General features: G+C 66.7%; 1 long non-coding RNA gene across 1 annotated transcript; it reads right to left on the reverse strand.

Annotated features, from left to right (window-relative positions):
• Positions 1-263: 263 nt before the first annotated feature.
• LOC123591488 lies at positions 264-6,058 on the reverse strand. Its single transcript, XR_006709377.1, has 2 exons — positions 4,031-6,058; positions 264-3,901 (listed from the first exon to the last, which is right to left on the reverse strand). It is a non-coding gene; the product is annotated as an uncharacterized LOC123591488 (long non-coding RNA).
• Positions 6,059-8,390: the final 2,332 nt, after the last annotated feature.

Below are 8,390 nucleotides of genomic sequence, written 5' to 3' on the forward strand. Positions count from 1 at the left end.
AGAGCTCCTAAAAAATCAATCTAGAGGTGAGGTCTCTTTGGAAAGAAGAATTATCGAGGATTTCCAGATGGTGGCCTTTAAAGGTGCAGCACGAGTCTGGAGCACTGGAGTGGGGACAGAAGGATGGGAGGGGGGCCCGGGGTGTCCCCAGCCAGCCTCCGTGGAGCACGGGGGTGAGCACGCTGGCCGGATGTCCACAAGGGACCTTGAAGAACTCATCTCCGAGGCCCCCAGCCTCTCCCACAGACGCTGCTGGAGACAGATTCATGGTGGCCGCTTTATTTGGACCCAAGAAAGGCTGGTGCCACGTGCCCTGGTGGCCCTGGCAGATATGGGGAGGGGGAGACAGCCACCCCCGTATGCAGACTGACTCTGTGCCCCTTCCTAAGGGGGTCTGGGCCCTCAACACAGGTGGATCCGGGCTGAAAGCACATCCATGCACACCGGGCTCCCTCCCTTCTGCAGGTGACGTCACGGTTGGTGTGTGTTTCCCTCCGGGTTGTGCGTGAGGTACTTTTACTTGGTTTCCAGCCGGGACGTCCGGGGCACAGGATCATCCGTCTCCTCACTTTCTCTGTGGCCGGCTCGCCCCCTGAGCCCATCCGGGTGGGAACCTCGGGCCCCCCAGTGCCGGGTGAGGGCGTGTGGGCGTGTCTGATGCTCCCTCGGGGGACACTTGGCTGCGTGCCATCATGGGGGAAGTCTGGGGACAGATCTGTCAGAATCGTTTGACTCAGGGGTAAGTTAGGGGTCCAGCCCCCCAAGGCTCAAGGGAGCAGGGCCTTTGGAGCACCCCCTCCTGGGTCAACGGGGGTGCCACTCTGCTGAGCACAGCAGCAGTCGGGGGCTCCAGGCAGAGGGCGTCCGGGGGGGTGGGCTGGAACCGGTGGCCCTGGGCCAGGTCCAGGCCCCTAAAGAGGCAGTTGACCAGAGAGCAGATGTCTGAGCACCAGGAGGCTGGTGTGTGTGTGGCGGGAGGCCATCCAGGAGCTCGGGGCAGCCCTGGTGTGGAGGTGGAAAGCCTAATGCTGGGCCTGGGCAAGACCAACCCAGGTGCTGGTACTGGGCACTGAGTGCCGGGCACCAGGCACTGGGTAGCAGGCATCAGGTACTGAGTACCAGGCACTGGGCACTGGGTACTAGGCATTGGCATTGGGTTGTAGGCACCAGGTCCTAGGTATTGAGCACCAGGCATGGGCAGTGGCACTGAGTACTGTGTGGTGGGCACCAAGCCTCAGGTACCAGGTACCAGGTACTGGGCATTGGTGCTGGGTTACCGGGTACCGGGTACTGGGCGCTAGACCCGGGCATTGGTACTAGGTAGTGAATATTGGGCAGTGGGTACTGGGTACTTGGTACTAGGCACCAGGTTCTGGGTGCAGGGCGGCGAGACCAATGCTGAGCCCCCAGGCGCCCCTGCTCTCTCTGCTCCGTATGGGGAAGGGGCAGGAGTGGGGAGATCCAGGTGGGCTTGGCCCTCAGGAGCCTGTAGTCCCCCGGGCAGGGCGCACGTCACGAGGCCCGCCAGCAGAGGGACGCGGCCACATGCGCTCGGGGGCGTGTGCCACCTCCATTCCCGCGGAGCTGAAAGAGCGGAGGGGTCGCCTGAACCGCTGGGGGCGCGGGGTTCTCAGGGGGAGCCTGCAGGACGCTCCCTGCCAGGCCCCCGAGTCCCCGGGGGTGTCAGAGGGCACAGTCGTGTCCCCTCCCCGTCCCCGTCCCCGTCCCCGCGCAGCAGAGCCTCGGCCCCTCCCTCCTGTGTGGCACTGGGTAGGACGCTTGGCCTCTCTGTGCCTCTGCGTCCCCGTCGGTGATGGAGGGGGACAGCCATGCCTCTCTTCTTGCGGGACGGGGACGCGAGCATTTACTTATCAGACGGTCCCCCGTGATCGTGATCGTCGGGCAGAACGAGACAAAGACGGACAGCGGTCTCGAGCGTCTAGGAAGTGAAGGGAGAGGAAACAGAAGAAGCCACATCTCTAAGTGGGACGTGTGAGCGGCTGAGGGAGCCGCCGCGGCCCCGCGAGACGGTCCACGGATCGGGCGGGCGGGTGACCCTGCACTGGGGCAGTCTACACCCGTTCCCGCAGGCGCTCCGTTAGCCGCCCGGCTGCACCGCGGCCGGGACACAGCGCCGTGCGCGCGTGTGAGCGCGAGCCTCGGGCGGGACAGGCCGAGCCGCGTGGGGAGCCCGTTGGGAGGCCGATGCCCGGTTCCTACCGACCCTCTGGGCCCTGCTCGGGTCCGGAGAATCTGGAGAAGCGGCGGGCTCTTCAGACGCGGGTACACGGACGGCGGGGTCCAGCGTCTGGGTCGCCATCGCGCACAGAGCGAGACCGCCAGCAGCGGAGGGCGTCACCTTCCCACAGCAGGGCCAGGGCCGCGGAACTGAGGCGGTGGCGGGACCAGAATGCGGTCCCGGGGCCGGCGGTGGCACAGAAGCCCAAGGGCCCTGGATGAGGGGGGTCTGGTGCCCCATCAGGCCTTGCGCTGGATGCCACGCATGTGTAAATACACGGATGGTGTGTGCACGCACGTGTGATGGGAATTGCACACGCACGCATAGCACAGGTAACACCAGGAAAACGCTTACCCACGTCAGCTCCACAAACCCAAGACGACGCTGCTTGATCTCGTCTGACACACGGCTGCCCCGGGACCAGCCTGCAGGGGACGTGGTGAGAGCGGGCCACCAGCCCCTCTTCTCCGCGGAAAAACAGCCCTTCCCTCCGTGCAGGGGAGGCGGCAGCGGGTCCACACCCTCAGACACCTCGTTCTTGGGGCACAGCGAGCGGGGGCTCCCCGAAGGGGTGTGCGGAGGAAAGTGCTCCCCTCCCTCGGGGCGAGCCGGGCCTGGGGTCCGCGCCCCTCCCCGCCGCCCGCGCCCCCGCACAGCCCCCGCTGAGCGCGGACCCCCCGCGCCGACACCCCGCCCGAGCAGCGCGCGCACACGGCACCCGTTAAGAAATAGCTAACCGATCGCGGTATGAACAATAATATCGAGATTACCGACCATCTGTTTACAGACGCGGGTTAATGTCATTTTCAATCTGAGGATTTAGCCGCTAATGATGTACAAATTACTGTTTTAAATTCATTTAAAATGGTCCCTCCGTGTGAAGTTAAGCGGCCGCGTTCATGCACGTGGTGGCTCATTTCCGTCACGTGTCCTCCAGCGCAGGGCGAGCCCCGGCCCCGGTCACCCGCGTGAGGACCGCCGAGCGCCGCCGCGTCTTCGCGTGGGAGCCGCAGGCCCCCCGTGACCCGTGCCTCCGTGGCTTTGACGCTTGCTTCCCTCCCCCCTCTCGTTTGGCCGCGCGCCCGTGGTCCTCGCGCAACCCTGTGCGCGTGGGCTCCGTGGACGTCTGTCCGGGAGACAGAGCCCCCGGTGCGGATGGGCGGGCGGGCACGTCTCCGACTTTAAGAAAGCTCCGCGCTTTGGTCGGAGAGACGCAAACGGGGACCAGCTGCGCCCCAGAAACCGCCCGCCCGCGCACTCTGTTCACCGTGAGGGTGGCTTCCACTGCCGGGCCGTGAGCGTCGGCATCCGGCAACAGCGGAGAGTTCCTGAAACTCCCGACCTGGGTGTCCGCTGACGATTCAGAGCTGCCGGCCGGCCCCGGGCGCAGGCACCACGGTCCACGGAGGGCTCCCCGTGTCGCCCCTCTTTCGGGGAGAAGGTAGGCGCAGGGGCGCGCGCCTCGCCCCGGTCACACACCAGGCAGCTGGGCCGGGGGAGGCGGCGGTAGTCAGAGGCCTGGCCCTTTGCCAGCGTGGGCAGCGAGTGGACTTGTGTCCTCCAAAGACTCTGTGTCCCGAGACCCGGGACTCGGCCTCGTTGGTACGAAAAGGCTTTGCAGATGCTCTCAGGTCAGCGTGGGGTCGCAGCAGTGACTGGTGACTTAGGACAAGACATAGAGACACGGAGAGGCCAGTGAACATGGAGGCAGACACCGGGGACCCCGGAGCCCCCGGGAATTCGGGAGGAGCCCCCGTGGAGCCTCCGGAGCGAGCGCGGCCCCGCACACACCTCGATTTCAGGCTCCGGCTGCAGACCAGGGGACAGTACGTCTCTTTGGTTATGAGTCCCCAGGCTTCCGTCATTTATTTACAGCCCAGGACACTCGGGGTGTCTTCACCCGAGTCCCCGCTGGAGCCTGCAGCCTTGTGGGGAGCATGCACTTCTCCGGGAGCCTCGAGGCACGTGCCCTGGAACACAGAGGACGGGGTGTCCTGGGAGCTGCTGGGGGCACCCCCTTACCAACTCTGGTGGGCGCGGCTTGCCGGCCTCCGGGGTGAGCTGCAGACCAGAGCCTCCCCGGGACCTCCACTGGCCTCGGCCTCCGCACTCCCTGACCCCTGTCCCGCCCGCTGTCTGCACCCATGGATCGTGTCTGACAGTCAGGCCCCCTTGACCCTCTGGAATCCAGAGGTCCAGGGTCCCTCAGCCCTGGAGCTTCTGTGAGAGCCCCACAGGGTGGGTGAGGACGGTCCTCGATGACCCGGGAAGGCTTCTGCTGCCTGCTTCTCTCTGGGTCTCGGCCTTCACCCGTCTGCGAGGTCCCGGGTCCTCCCAGAGACCAGGGCCCAGGCTGGCGTGTCCAGGACCGCGGGTGCAAAGTGGGTGACCCGACACAACAGAATCCATCTCCGTGGGGAGCAGACGTCTGCAATCAAGGTTTTGTGGGGCTGTGCTCCCGCCAGGGGCTCCGGGGAGGGTCCTCCCTGCCTCCTGCAGCTCCCGGGGCTGCGTGCTCGCCAGGCCTCGCGTGTGTGCCCAGTCTCCCTCTGCCACTGTCTTAGGAGCACACCTGCCATCAGAACAGGGCCCATCCGGGTGACCCGGACGAAGGCTGTCTCCCCAAATGCTTAACTTGACTGCATCGTTTACCATCTAATGACCACATGTAAGGTCGCAGTCACAGGCTCCAGCCCTGGGGCAGGGACACACTTTCTGGGGACCAACACCCGGTCGTGGGAGCTGGGGCTGCCTCACGCACCATCCCCAGGCCTGGGCTGCGCTCTGTGTGCACTGTCTGCGGGATTCTGGGGACCCCGGACATCCGTGCCCCCGGGGGGCCTGCAGACACGAGGGCGGAGCGGTGTCACGGTGCTCCCCACCGTGTCCAGCCCCTCCTCCCCAGATGCCCTCCCTGCTCCTGTCTCGTCCGATCCCACACACCCTGGAAAGGGCCAGCCTAGCCTGTCCTTCTTTCCTGGACTCTCTGGAACTCCGCTCCCGGTGACCTGGCCCGGCGATCTTGCCTCTCCCCTGTGGCATCCCGCCCCACCCCCGCCGGGGGTAGGAAGGGTCTCTGTGCCCTTCGCAGCCGGTCCCGCACAGGGACGGGCACTCCTGACGGTGGCCCTGCTGACCCACGGGCGGTGGCCCGAGAGGCTTCAGGCCCCAGCCCCACGCGGTGATGTCTGAGAAACAGCCACGCTGGGACCACACCAAGCCTGTTTCCCTTGCCAGCAGCCGTGGCCGACGCTAAAGAGAGCACGGAGCACAGGGCTGTCCCCGGGGGACTGGCCTGGGCCTCCGAGAGGTGGGCGCTGTCCCCGTCCCCGTGTTCTCTGAAGGGAACCAAGGCGCAGAGAGGCCTTTTCAAGGCCAGGTAAGTGGAGGGCGGCACAACGGGATGGGGCCAGGCAGCCTGACGCCCCTGCCGGCCCCTCAGAAGCCGCCGGAGAACGTTCCGCCATGAGGGGCACCCCGGTCTGTGCTCACCAGAAACGTGGCTTGCGCTGCCCCGCGAGCTCAGAAGCGCCTTCGCACTTGGCCCCTCACCGGGCTCGCCCCAGCCCAGGCCTCCACCCTGCGACCCGCCTCCTGCCGGCTCGGACTCCTCCCTGGGTCCGGGACGTTCCCACCTGGACGTGTCCCTCCCTGGCCTCGGCACCCCAGACTCCTCCCCGCGCCCCCCTCCGGCTTCAGTGGGCTCCCCCACCTGGGATGTGGCTGTGTCCACTCGGCCCTGAGCTTCCCGCTTTCCCTGTGTCCCTCCCGCAATGGCCCCGGGGCCTCAGCGTGGCAACCACCGTCCCCCCTCACACGAGGCTGCCTGACCCGGGGCTGGGGCGGTGGGCGCGTCAGTGACCCCGCCGGCGAACCGTCCAGTCCCCCCCCCCACCCCCCGTGCAGCCTCCAAGAGCGCCCCCAGGTCTGGCCCGCGGCCGCCTCACCCTCACCCGCCCGCACAAGCAGCCTGAGCACCGTGGACCCGCCCGCGTAAACCGGCAGGACTCACCGACTCACCGACTCACCGCCAAGGCTCTGGACAGGGGAGCACACGTGGGCTTCGCTGGGCAGGTCCGGACAGCCCCAGGCCACGCCCCAGGCCACGCCCCCAGCCACGCCCCGGGCCACGCCCCCTGGAGGCTCAGGGAGAAGCTCATTCCCAGCCTCTCCCCACTTGAGAGCTGCGTGTCCCGGCCTCTCCCCCCACAGAGGCAGCGTCTGGCTCCGTTTCCCTCTCTTGAGGACCCTCAAGGTCACCGCCCAGATAACCAGGAGGGCCCCCCCCACCTCCAGGTCCCTGACTCTGTCACACCCACAAAGTGCCTCTGTCCCTGGAAGGTGGCTTTCTCCGGTCCCGGGGACTGAGGACGGGCTGGGGGCACTGCTCAGCCCACCCCCAGGTGCGCTTGCCCCAGGAACCGCCATGCCTGCAGCTCCCAGCACACACGGCCCAGGTCTGCCCGTCTCCCGCCTTTGCTCTGTGCCCCGGCGTCCCCTGTCACCTCCCCAGCCCCCACTCAGCAAAGTTTACTGAGCTCACACCCCGGGCCGGTGCAACATGAGCCAGCCCTGCTCTCAGCAGGACGGGGGACGTGACAGCGTGTGGGGGCAGCTCTGAGGCCACGGGGACCCACGTGGGGCTGGTGGGGACCCTCGCAGCACAGAGGGTGCAGATCTCAGCAGGACGGGGGCTCTGTGGGAACCTGGCTGAGGACGGGACCCAGGGAGCCGTCTGCCTGCCGGCCGTGACCTCTGCACTGAGGGGTCATTCTTGTTTTCTGAGGGGCCACCGCTGGGCAAAACAGGCACGAGGTCCCTCAAGAGAACCTCAGGAAGGCAGGTGCCAGCTGCCCAGGAACGGGGACACGGGGGCTGAGAACGTGGCCGCTGTCACCACACACACCTGGCCTGAGCCTCGGCCGGACCCTGTACCGCGAGACCCCAAGCTGAGCCTCTCGGGTGCTGCTGGGGATGCCTGCCTGCCCGTCGGGTCCTGGGGACAGGGGAGGGGTGACATGGGGACGGCAGCCGGCGGTCGTGATGATGGTGACGATGATCGTTGCCCTCCGAGGAGCGATATCATCGCGTGTCCCCGGGAGAGCGCAACAAGGTCTGAATAAATGGAGCGACTTATACTGTGAAAGAAGCTTAAGGAACCCGTCTGGCGACGGTTTGCAGACCCTTGGCTTGAATGGTCCCTGGTGGTGGGGACGTGGGTGCCGCCGGGACTCCTGCCCCCTGCACGCCACCTGCTTTCGCCTCCTTTCCTGACCACGTTCAGCGCGTCCCGCATCCCTGAGGTTCCGGAATTTCACGGGACCTGCTTCCGGAGCCGCTCTTGGGTGACCACCTCCTGCCTCCGCATGTCCGACTGGACAGCCCGAGGCCTGCGACCCCCACGCCTTCTTGATTGTTTGATGACCCTCCCCCCCCCCCCCCCCCCCCAGTTTCCTGTTCTCACTTTGCTGTTCTCAGTTGCCCGTCTCCACGCAAACCTTTTCTTTGCTTTCTGTTCGGAGCCGAGTCTCCCCACCTCCGGCTTCTGGCGTGAGGTTTTCTCTCTTCCCTATTGTCAGAGTTTCCTTCCTGCTCTCTGCGTGTCCTTTGTCTCTGCGTCTCTGTGCGCAGGGAGACCGTCGTCCTCACATAGAGCCTGCATGCGGGGCTCTGTCTGTGGTGCCTGCTCTGCCCCCGTCCCGACCCCCGCCTCCACCCCCAAGACCCCTCCCCGTTTAACCGCACGGCCCTGTCTTCACGGTCTCCCGCCATCCAAGGACGACGTGCTGGTCGGAGGGCCTGGCAGGTGGTCCTCGTGGGAGCCTCGGCCTCTCCCGCGGAAGGTCTCTGCAGACTTTCCCTGGGCCCGACCCGCTCCTGGAGAAGGTGCCGGAGAGGAGAGCGTGGACCCAAATGCCTCTGCCTGGGGCCCCATCAGAACAGGGCTGTGGACTAGCCTCCCTGTGTCTGCTCCACGCCGCCCCCCCCATTGCTGCCCCCACGCCGTCCCTCCGTCCCTGCCCCCACCCTGCCCCCCTCCTCACTGCCCTGCCCCGTCTCCCCCATCACTGCCCCCATCCCTCCCCTCCTCACTGACCCCACGTCACCCCCCCCACCCCTTCCCCCCTACCACCCCCGCTGCCCCCACACT

This window comes from Leopardus geoffroyi, chromosome B4, assembly GCF_018350155.1.
Source record: "Leopardus geoffroyi isolate Oge1 chromosome B4, O.geoffroyi_Oge1_pat1.0, whole genome shotgun sequence".
In the NCBI taxonomy this organism is placed as follows: domain Eukaryota; kingdom Metazoa; phylum Chordata; class Mammalia; order Carnivora; family Felidae; genus Leopardus; species Leopardus geoffroyi.